A 12,613-nucleotide genomic window follows, 5' to 3' on the forward strand; every position below is an offset into this window, starting at 1 on the left:
GGGCTGGGTTTTTATGTTACAAGTTAAAAGCTGTTCCACTGCCTCCTACATATGGCCTTCTCCAGTAAGCCTGTGCTCTCCTTCACAAGTACACGTGGTGATAGCTGATCCTTCTTCCTTGTCATTTTCTCTGAAAAGCAGAGGTTTTATTTGAATCAAAACCTCACTATTTCCAAACTATTTGATCCCAATGACATAATGTACAACCTAGCAAAAGAGCTACTGTTACTGAATTACTTTTGACACTCCCCCTTCCCAAGTCTCACTCTTAAATGGCTCATTGCCTTGTACAAAACATTATACAGAAATTCATATTCTGAGGGAGCAATGAGCTTGGCCAGACAAGCTGAAGGAGAAAGCATGGCTGGACAAGACCACTAAGGGCAAGCAAAACAGGCTTTTGTATGGGAGCAAGTTTGTAAAGGCTGAACTTCAGTGAAGGGCTTTGAAAATCTGACTTAATAAACAAAACACACTCTCAGCACTGCAGTGATGAGCTGAAACCCTGTCTGACACTGCTATGGAAAGGTCAAACATACAGCAAGAGTCAGCATATGGTTTTAAATGCCCCATTCCTCCATGCAGAAGCATCATCTCACTTCAGTGGTGTAAGCAGCCATACACCAGCTGAACGGCAGCAGGAGGAGCTCACATATTCCCATTTGTGAGGTCAAAACAGTGGGTAATTTTAGAACTACTCCACAAGAGACACATTAAAATAGATGAATGACAGGAATTTGGAGCAGTGGGTGTGACTACAAAAATTCTGATTACCAAGTGTCTGGAATTGAATGCTCTACTAGCTAGAGAATCATCCAAATATTAGTTAGGCAGGTTTTCTAAACATGGAGCTCCAAAAAGTCTATGGCCACCCACACAGCCATATGTTTAGGTTATACCAGACATTCCTAACAACCTGCCTTATTTTTTTGTTTGATCTTTCCCTCATCATTATTCATTTCCCACCTGTACTATTACCAGAGAAGCTGTGGCATCAGTGTTTGCAGCCTAAAGCTCAACACAGATATAAGCACAAAAACCTCGCACAAGAGGATAAGATAACAGATTTAAGCTGCTTTTGCAAAACACATTGACCTCTTAGCATAGTTTGGGAAGGTCCAAGGACACAGAATTTCTTTTCTATATTAAACATGAGAGAGGAAGTTTCAGATTGCTTGCAAAGTCAACATTACAACAGCTGGGGCAGCTGGAGGAAGAACTGGCCAGAACAATGTCCTACCCACCAAGTGGAAGTGGGCTGCCTAAACAGAAGAATATTGCTACACTTTAAAAAAGGAAAAAAAAAAACTTCCAGGGCAATGCTCTTAAAATCTTGACCATCAGCAAGAATCAGAAGTAGAAAGAGTAAGGCTGAATGAAGAGAAAGGACAACTCCCTACCTCTCCCAGCCCTACAGTGCCTACTTAACATGCACTGCGCATTAGCAAAAAGACATTCCAAGCAGATGAACAGCTTCTTCCAGGCTAAACAGTTCTATAAAACAATGCACGTATTAAATTATATATTAATTAATATTTATTAATACATATATGAAATCTGGCATCACACAGGCCTAAAGTCTCTGTGGATAACAAACTATACATCAATTCTGTCTCTAAGTTAAAATGTAAGCTATTCTAGAGACTACATCTCTGAATTTTTCCAGGGAGAATCAGAAGGAAGTGATACAAGACAGAAGCTTTTAAGTACATTATATATGCTTAATCAGATGAACAGCCATGGGTTTTTAAATCCTATCATAAACCAACATTATATTTCAATATAACAATAAAAGAGAACGGAAACAAAGCTCCCACCATCAGTGTCAATGGAGAACTACTCACATATTGATAAACTAGGATTACTTTAGAATTTGAATGTGATAGCATCAAATTTGTAACAGTTTAATGCCATTATCAAAGTAACAAATTGTACCAAAATTAATGGCAGGTCCTGACACATCCAATTATGCTAGAACTTGGATATCACCATGATAACATGAAGGCATAAAAAGAAGCCTTTCAAAAAACTATCTTTAGATACATGTAGTAGTTATGCATGGCCTAAAATACTCAGAGGGAAGTATTACTGAAAAAAAAAGAATGTTATCAATTTCTGTGATGATGATGATGATCAGAGAAACACAAAATTTAAAATTTTCAAACTGCTGAGATTTCAGCACTCCGAAGAATGACTGTCCACCAAGAGCCTGTTATATCAACACTATTTTCATTACTATTTGTGCAGACTTTCATATAAAAACATGTGTGCTACGTGGTTCAAAGTAGACATATGATGGAAGGAAAACAAGTCTAAATGGCTCAGAGATCATTTCCTATACTGAATTACACTTTCAATCCTATTTTAAAAGGCAGTCAGCAAGACAGCAGTAGATTTCTTCAGTAAATTGTGATTCCTTTGTTTTAACAACTAACCTGTTAAGAACTTTTAGCTGGTCTACGTAATGTCAAAATAAGCTTTAGAAAAAAAGGTTTTTTGTCAAACACAAGAACTCCAGTCTCAGATGTGTGCTAGCACAACTCAAAAGTTACAACCAAGCTGTGTAACGTTGTCATGCATCTGCATAAGCAGAAATAATTTATTTCAGCTTGTGAAGCACCATCTGCAAGCAATAAACTTCTCTATCTTATTCTGGCATCCAGAAACATGACTAATGGCCTTTCACACAAAAGATATGCAGCTGGAGAAGGTGCCAAGATAAACCTGGAGTACTTGTGTTTATTGTACCACATCTTACACAATTATTAAGAGTTCCCAGGAACTCTTAGCCTCTCCTGAAGTGTCTTCCTTCTCCCTACACATGCTCCAGTGACAACATCTATTCTAACATGCTGTAACAAACAGGTTTATTATAATCCAAAACCTGTTAATATGCTCCAGATTTCTAGGTGAAATGTTAGAACAGACCCGATTAACAGCACAAGAAGGACTGCTTAATCTGGGGGACAAATTAAGCATTTGGGGGAAAAGCACTGCCCTATGTACTGCCATCCTTCCAAGTAAGAGCAACGCTAATTAAGCACATGTTTAGAGTCAGAAGGTACCATATAATTTGCAAGAGGTACGTACCGCAGGTGACTATGTCAACCAGAAACACCAGCCTGCCCTTCAAGGGTACATCAACTCACAACAGCATAAATCAAAACAATGAGTACTAAGAGGTTAAGATTCCACAACTTGGTAACAGTGTTGGATAGTACCTGTCCATCCATGAACACCATAACATCTCCACAAAAATTCAGCAGCCGCCTCTCAAGAAGGCTTTCTTTCACTTTCAACTTGCAATAGTCTACCATTCTATGAAATTAAGAGTGGCATTAATGACTCCTCTTGAATTCTTAGATGAATAAAGATCTTTTTATGAAAAATCTTTTTACGAATGGCTTCAGGACTAAAAAGCACCTTCTCAAAACAGAAACCTTTAGTTCATGCTCTTCAGCAATTGAATCTACTTCTAAAGCATAAGGATTTAAAATTATTCTCCCTTCCAGTGGGACCTTTAGTATTGATCTTAAACACTGTCATGGCTGTAACGGAGAAATACTCCAAGTCCACTGTATCTGAAATTTAGAAAGTATGGAAAAATTAGGTTGTAGGTTATGTTATTTCAGTACTAGCTATAGGACATGGTTCTCACCTTCCTCAAGCCTTAGCCTACTTTATTTCAAGTTTCACTGAACTAACACTCGGGTATTAAGCCACAGGAGTGGCAAAGCCACCTCTTGTCTAGCAAGTCTAGCATTGTTTTATAAAACATTGTTTATAAAACATTGTTTATAAAACATTGTTTTATAAAAACATTTACAGAACGAGGCTTACACACTCAAACTCATTTAAAAGCTTCACCTTTAAACAAATTAGTAACATACCTGTTGCTCATTACTGCAACAGCTACCATGAGCAAGCAGATTCAGCAACATTATTTCTGTGAATTCTGCAGCTTAAGACTGAGGACTAAAACCACCAAAAAACTCCAAATGGTTTAGAAATCCACACTGCTTACATAAGGCATCTCTTTAACTTGTAATGCACATCACTGACCACCAAAACCATGTTAATACTTTGTTTAAAAATGAAAGAATTAACTGACTTAATGCCTCGTTAATCAGTCTGTGCTCAGCATTTAAACCTCAGTGCCCTTACAGGTCAAGACCATTCAGGACAAGTCAAAAAAGCAGCACATATGAGTTACAGATGGCAAAAAAAGCTTCAACAGTCTTAGTGACAGAGGGACACCACTGCTGCAGAGGCTGATCACTGCTCCTTGTGGGGACAAACCCCTTTGATTGCACACTAGTGCAGAATCATCAAAAATTAGATAAATGTAGTATAATAACATTGTTTAGAAAAGCTGGGGAAAGTTATTTTAAAGCCCTTACTACATAATTATTAGAGGCTGGTTTTGACAGTCTTTAAAGTCAAATGGAAGAAACAGAAGCTCTGAATTTCCAAAGCTGTTTACAAAAATTATATTCCACACCAGCTTACTCTATTTAGCTGTAGAAATAGATGAACATAGCTATGGATCTGTTTATCTACAGACACATAATCCCATTTCCACAGACAAAATAGATCCAATACTCCACTTACTCTTACAAGCTGCAGGAGGTTGGAGTTGAAAAATTCGGTTTTTTAACTTACTAAGCACTTAAAAGATACCAAAAGTAATGGGTCTGAAGCTGAAAAGAACACTATCCTCTCTCACTGAATGACCTCACTTTAAAAGTAGTCATCTGCATCCTTAACCCAATCTCCTTACAACCACTGGAATTGCTTCTCACAGAATCCTCACAGAACTCATAATCCTGGTCTGTTTTTTTTTGCAGGCAGTCGTGTTAGTTGCTATAGCTTGAGCTTATTTGGGGTTTAGCTTTCATTTTAAAGGTCATATGAGTGCCTAGTGCCATGAGGCAGTTCTTTACTGCTTCTATAGACAAGAGCACAATGTTTATAAAAAACATTAAAAATACACACCTACTTCCTATATCTGTAAGAATGGTTTAATTTAGCAAAAGGCTAACAAACAGCTGAAGCTGTCACTAACAGCACAGTAAAAAACAACATATAAACATTCAAATATTTGACAAAAAAAATCTACTGTCTTTAGATGAAGAAGACACTAATACAAACACAGTAAAAAAATAAGGTCAGTGTGCTAAGACAGCAACTAGGCAACAAGGGCAGAGGGCTTATTAAAAATTGGTGGTCTTCACTAACAAAGCTTCACACTGTTCACAGGTACAAATTATTCCTTTCTAAAACACCTCAAGCTGTGAGGAAAAAACCCAACAAGGTACAATCTCCAGTCTCTGAAGGCAAATTAGTTTTGTGTCATGTTAAAAAGAGATGGTGTATCACATATTACACCATACTTTATACTACAGGGTTATACCTTAGGGGTATTTCTGTCAAAGCAAAATCCTTGTATGACAGACTATGTTTAAGTCATAATTTTGAGGGAACAATATTCAACTTTAGGTGCATATGAGGAATTTGAATTCATTTGGGGTGTAAATAAAATCCCTTGCCTTATAAAATAAATCAGTTATGTTTGTACTGAAACACCATCCAATGGTCTCATGTAATAAGCAAAGTCCTTTTCTTGGCATAGAGAGAAAAAGGAGAAAATAATTACATCCTGAATTTTATACAGACTAAGCTGAAGTTCAGATTTGAGGGGGTAGGTGGAATTTATAACACATTTATAGCTATAAGGTGCATTTATAGCACATTACAGTCACTGTAATTTTAGTTGAAAGGTAAATTCCTATATTTTGGTACAGGGTGAGGCTTTATTGATATTAATGTATTTTATAAATTAAGTAATGGATCATATTGAAATTAATTAATTTTCTAGGCTTATCTAACCAGCACAGATTCTCTAAATGGTGGATGGAGTCTGCTAAGTAAATAAACCTCTTAATTGTATCAGAAATTGATGAGCAAAGGAGCAAAGAAGTGGGGGACAAATACAGGGCTTTAGCAGTTCTACTGTATTTTCTTTTAGGTAGTGCAGAAAAAAATTCCTTCAGGCAACAAGAACACCTGCCCCGCAGAGAGACAGTCACTACGTGATTTTATGCCAGTGAAGTCCACATAAAAACAAAGCTCCAAAAAGTAGCAACCTGAGAATAAGCAAATGTTACACATCGATCAAACTGATGAGACTATTCATTAAATCAAAGGATTACACAAAGTGGTTCTCAAATACCTAGTCTAATTCTGCATTTTGTGCTAAGAACCAAACGGAACAGCTAGTCAAGCCATAACAGCTTGCATATACTTTGGTATTTATAGAAAGGCAAAAAGGAGAATTTCATTAGGAAAAAGTACATAGAATCAAAAAGCAAGCCAGATTTTGCAACAGCAGACACTTAAGGAGGGACACAAAACAGATGGCAGTTCAGGGTGACAAAATGTGGCAATACAAACCATTCACTGCTTAAGTGCAATGGCAAGTGAAGATTCGAGATTTATCTCATCCATTCATACATGGCGCTAAAGCCAAGAAAATGGTAAATAGGCAAATTTGTATAGAATGACCAAAGAGCAGAGATAGCCTTCTGCACCATTATTACACTGTCATCAAAATTACAGTTTTTAAAAAGTCTTTGAAGGAGGCAGAAAATTAATGTGAAAACGTAACCCAAGTTCAACTACAAGCAGGAATTTGGGTGTTAATGTTGCCTGAAGAGACAAGCAAAATGCCCTGTAGCTTCAGTACTGCCACACTGGAAGCACTGGTTTGACTGCTAGAAGTGGAGATACAGTCAGACCTTCCAAGTAGCATGTATTTTTGGAGAATGATGTGAAGACTGACATAGGAACAGAAGTTTCTATTCTCTGAACAAATGTAACATTACTGAATATTGTTCTCATCTGCAATGCTGCTTTATAAAAAAACCCAACAGTTCTGAGTTAAATGAAGTATCAAAGACCTGACCATTGTACTCATTCAAAAGGAATAAATGGGAGAAACCTCCAGAGCAGATGCAAGTATAGAGAAGAATAGCTAAAAAAATTTTATAAAATTTAGCACTAATACAAGGGAACAGATACTTATAAGGTATCACCTGTACAAGTATAAAGAGAAAAAAAATATCAATACAAAAATGACTTCTAGGAACATCCACAGTATAATATATAACAGAAGAAATCACAATTCTTCCCTAAACTCTTAAGAAATTAGTTACTTTGTGTGCATAGTAAATACTGCTTACAAAGTTCAGAAACCAATTAAGCAATTTATGAAAAACATTAGTTGTATTCTAGGATAATGTAAAGGTAAAATTGGGCAGAGATTAACACATGGAAAGATAAAAAGTTTGATGAGAATGTGCTACAACAAAAGTTTTACCTTTTGATGTATAGCATATCCTTTTTTTTAATCACCACTCTTAATTTATTAGGAAACTAAGGTAAGTTCTTTGAATATCCTCTTATGCTCTTATTAATTTTTTAACCTGTTTCTAATTTCAAGCAGCTACAAGTGTTGCAGCTGCCAAAGATATAAAAGGTCTAAAAAAATTACTTAAGAATAAATGTAGAAGTCCAGAAGCCCTTCTAACTTGTCCCTACTTTCTTCCCCTTAAAAAAGCTGCATTGTTAACACAAGTTTTAGACACCGCTAGGTGAGCAACACAACTAGTACCCAAGGCATAATAAAGCTTCAAATCAGCACTTACATTCTATTATACACTAGAGAACCTAACCATACAAGCTGTAAATCTATGAGTCCGGATTTCTCTGTCATTGCTTCTAGAGGGGAAAAAAGGTTTCAAGCTATTTTCTGTCACATCTTCTGCCTGTTAAGGGAGACTTCCTACATAAGCCAGCTGCTTAGTCCAGTTCCTGTGCTGCTTCAGTATCCAACTAAGCCTCAATTTCACTGTAATCCTGAAGTCACCCAGGAACATTCCATCTGTACACAGCAGCTGTGCTGATGTCAGCTGTTCTTCATTTACTCTTACATACTTCCCTCTGATTTCATCTCTCCATTGCTTATATATGCACACAAAGATTTTGCAAATCAATTTTTCATGCTTTCTCATCTAATATAAAGTACTACCAGAGACCAGGAAACCATTAAAAGAAATATTACAAATTTCACTATTCCTAGAAGTTCTAAACACATCAGCAGCAGGTATGTGGAAGTTCCTCTGAAACATTCAAATGGATAAGGACACTTTAATGCGAGCTCTAAAGTAATTCCAACCAATGAAGAAACCGCAGTTCAAGTCAGGACAAAGTTATAGTTAGGGAAAATCTATATAAATCACATTTCTATCTTCAAAGCCCAATTATGAGCTCATTAAATCCATTTATAACCATACAAGTTGTTATTTATTCAAAAGTTATTTTCTTCAGAATTACAGGTGATATCTTAACCTGAATCTGGCAAGAGGAGGTCAGATACTAGTATGGTTACAATTGCTGGAGCAGTTATCCAGAAGAAAACCACCAAAAGCCATACGCCTCCTTAACTGTGTAACCTCCTACAACCCTCTCTCAAGATAAAATATTATCTTGTCCCCATGAAAGTGACACCCTTTTGTACAAGGTATAATTTCTTCACTTACTGTTCCTTAACACCAGGCTAAAACCCACACATTTTCCTGATCTCCACTTCTTTACACAGAGAAAACAAGAAATGTCAGTTTCTACCAGGGAGAAAGCAAAGCCACTCATGGGAGAGCAACCAAGGAAACAAAACAATACAAAACAGTTTATGAGAAGAGTAAGTTTATATTCTTAAAAAAAATTAGCAAGATGCTGTCATCAGCAAAAGAATCACAAACTTCATATGGTCTTTAAACTGACAACCCAACTTAAATAGCAAAACACAGCAATTCCTGCAACAACCCACCAACTCACCTCATGTTGCTGACATCAACTTACGGACCTGTCCTAGGAGCCGTGCAGCCGCCAATTCTTCGCCAAGTCCATGCAACAAACAAAACTGGAATGGCTCAACCATTTGTCACCACTGCTTTCAGAAAATGCCTTTTTCTAGATTTTAGTTAAGACCATTTTTTCTAAACCTACCCCTAAATCACATTCATTTCTTTCAAGACTCAGGGATGCTTTCATGTCTGATAAACCAAGGTATGAGCAGACTTTCTCCAATTAAAAAAAGAGCTGAAAAAATATTTTTGACACTGCTCAAATCCCCTGTCCTGCAAACAGGACTGAAATCCAACTTAAAGCACACTACTGCTGAAGGAACAAGTCTGGCTTGCAGAAAATCACAGGAAATTGTTCATGTTTTGTTACCCACCTCCTCAATGTAAAGTAAGGGATACAAACACCCCAGAACCTGTGCTCTTTGGTCTCACTTTCTTGTTTATAAAATCAAAATAATTTTCTGGTTTACAAAAATAACACTTTTTGATACATCGCCCTTCCTGAAACTAAACAGACAATGCATCACTCACACAAAATGACAAGTTTAGCTCTGGCTGAAGTAGCAACATCAGCAAGAATTTCCCCCAAATTTCCTGATCTTTACAGGGTATTTCCTCAAAGCATCCTGTAATAGAGAAAGAGCTGCAGCATAAGCCACAGAGGGTGGACAGAAGGTGAAAAGAAGAAAGCAAAACTTTCAAGTTAAACAAGATAGCTCTTCTGGGACAGGAAAAACAGTATCAAAAGCCAGGATTTTATCGACCGGCTATGAAACAATTAGGAGGAGCTGGTATCTGGTCAAGAAGACATTAAGGATTATATGAAGTGAGTTAGGTAGCTCAAATGCTCAAAGAAATCTTTAAGAGAATAGAAAGAGGAAAACCAGACACATTATATGCCTGTTTTCTGAAATTCTGTTAGTACCAGGCATTAAAAACCTTTGAAATCATACAGTGTTTTTCCATGTTTCCTGGCATTCTGGAGTTTGTCAGAAGAGTCACTTGGTACATACACTTATAGCAAGTACAATATAAACAAGAAGAAAATTGTTTCAGATATCTTTATTATTTAATAACACAAAGGCAGGAGTTATTTTTCTAAGGAGGTATCAAGAACCCAAGATTCCAACTGTAAAACTCAGAGCATGACAGAAACACACTAACGCAACGGTGATAGACAAGTATCAAAATACTGACGGTAGAATCGCAACAGGCTTTTTAGTTTGGTATTTGCTTTTGTTTTAGTGGTTTTGTTTCCTAATTGTGATGGGGAGAAGTTAAGCCATTTTAGGAACTGAGACAGTAACATAAACAGTTCTCAGTGCCTGTTTCATAAGTATTTGAGAGTCCTAAATTTACCTACTACAGAACAAAATGACCAAAAATTCTGTCTGAGGCAAGTGTCAGTATACCTATTAAGGCACAAAGGATATCAGACCTTAAATGGACTAGAAATTTGAAAAACGGGTATTTTCAACTAAAAGCACTGCTGGCACAGAACTCTAGTCACAGATGTTAGAATCAATTTCTGAGACCCACACATCTTCAGCTATTCACGTCTAGATTACTTCTGTTCAGTACACAATTAATCTATACCTGTAACAACTACTCCTTTTTAAGTTCATCACATACATATTTCCACATATTATAATATGATTGAATTTGATACATTAAACCGATTTCTTTTTAAACTTCAAAGTTAACAAGCGTTACTGTGCTTGCATAGTTTAACACAGTCATGTGACTTATCAGTTCTCTAAAAATACCAGGTTATAAATTCAGTGCTTTACTCAATAACCACAGAAGCAGCAAGATAAACAAGTTTGATAATGACAGCAAAATAAGATATTAAAAAGCCATCCAACAGAAAGCCAATTTCAGAAAGTCCAGTGAAAATGGCTCACTACATAAGTATGTACTTAAGCAGCACCATCTGAACAATTATTTTTAGAATGTACTAGGACTGCAATGCATTCCAGAATAGTAAGAAGTCACAACTGCCATGAAGCAGTAGCCTCAGGTTCACATTAAGGCTATTAAATAATTTAAACAAGATGGCAAATTTAACAAAAGATCTAGACATTAGTTAAAAAACAATGTTTTGTGGTAACTGATTTAAGAAATTAATTGGATTCAAGTACAAGCATCTGGCTAGTTTACTTCAACTGCCAGAAGCAGAAAACAGCACAATGAAAGCGCTCTTCACCTACTGCCAGAGGGTCTGGTACACCTTCCTGCCTCCTATTCTCACACTCGGCTTCAGAACAAAACTTTCCCCTTTTCTAATCTGAACATTAGAAGTAGGTCCCATTCTTCAAAACTAATTTCCTACAGTGAGAACAACACAAGTACACAGGCGTGTGTGTGTTGCTCACTACCTCTAAAAAAAAGTTTTTATTTGAGATCTTGCAAGACATTTAATTAAGTTTGACTACAGAATCCCTTAAGGGGAAAACAATTAAAAGCTTTCTACTTTCTAACAAACAACTTCTCACTCTTAAAGAAAAATCTAAGATTTCCACTTTTACAGCTCTCAACAGTTCCAACACACTTTTTTGTGACACAAAGCCACAGGAAACCTCAAAAGATGCAGTATTTTCCATATTGCCCATTATGACATTTTGGCTCAAATTTATTTTTAAGTAAACCCGGCAAGGTAGAAGTCTAAATACCATTTTCACAAGAACCTTTATTATTTCTAATTACTTTAATGTAAGTAGAAAAGGCGTTACAAATATAACAGTCTGAACCACAGCAGAACCCTCTTTCACAGATTCACGTGGCATCTCCTATGCAAGGGACAGCAAGACCCGACCACATTATTAAATCTGTAAACTCTTAATGTTGGATTCATTGGCTTGATCTTCAGATAGGAAGATGCCAGGTTTAGATTTTATAAAGGATATCTGTATGACACTGTAACAAAAGGACCATGGGAGGCTAAACACATTTCCTATAGAACAATGTATTAGGAGCAATTTTCTGCCTAGGCCTCCATTTCTAGGGTGATTCTGTGTGATGGAAAAAGGAGTCATTTCTTTCCCAATCCCATTTTTTGCCAGGAGATCCTGCTTAGGGAAGGCCAAGATCCAAACCCAGTCATCTTCCATCAACATAAGATCTTCTGCCGAAGGCTTGTGATGCAGTATAAAGGTTAGAAGGTGTCCTGAAGCAATTTGGAGGGAATGAAGAGGAGAGAGAGTCACAAGATGCACCAAAGTAATAATGCATGTAACATAGTTCCAAATGACTTCAACTCAGCACGAAAGAGGAACTGATAAAATCTCCTTAGAATTTCATTGCCAGTTTTCAAGTGATTTCTTTTGCCAAAAATCAAAAAGGAATTTAAAAAAACTTCCCATGCCAGCAGTGACACAGCTGGAAAAAGAAAGGTCTGACTGCGGGCTACTGATGTTTGCAAGGAAGAGGCTGATGCTCTGCACAACATGAAGCGAGAAAGGCAGAATTTACCTGAGCTGATTCCCTTTCTCTGGACCTGAGGGATTGCTGATTGCGTGGGTTAGCAGCACATCCCCCTAATCAGTGTTCCAGTCCATTTCCTTCACATGGACAAAAGAACAGGACTTTACAAACCCAGCAGCCACGGGCTCCTCTAAAGGAAGAAATGTATTTACATGTTTAGGACTGGAAACTTTTTCAGTGCTGGGAATCAAGTCAGACTTCAAACC

The 12,613-nt window shown here is 36.9% G+C and overlaps 1 protein-coding gene across 14 annotated transcripts in view; it reads right to left on the reverse strand.

Moving 5' to 3' along the window:
• Nucleotides 1–12,613, reverse strand: part of TSC22D1 (TSC22 domain family member 1) — a 96,544-nt gene that overhangs the window by 40,429 nt on the left and 43,502 nt on the right. For 8 of the 14 annotated variants that reach the window (XR_015284591.1, XR_015284581.1, XR_015284586.1 and 5 more), the window contains one exon: nt 9,972–12,090. The exons of 2 other annotated variants lie outside the window; for them this stretch is intronic. The gene's annotated coding sequence lies outside the window, so the exon portion shown is untranslated. Of the gene's footprint in view, nt 1–9,971; nt 12,091–12,395; nt 12,538–12,613 lie in introns of those variants that run through there. 4 more of the 14 variants (XR_015284592.1, XR_015284582.1, XR_015284590.1 and 1 more) reach the window with 1 other exon arrangement.

The sequence above is a fragment of the Cyanistes caeruleus genome, chromosome 3 (genome assembly GCF_971803275.1).
Source record: "Cyanistes caeruleus chromosome 3, bCyaCae1.hap1.1, whole genome shotgun sequence".
Taxonomy (NCBI): Eukaryota; Metazoa; Chordata; class Aves; order Passeriformes; family Paridae; genus Cyanistes; species Cyanistes caeruleus.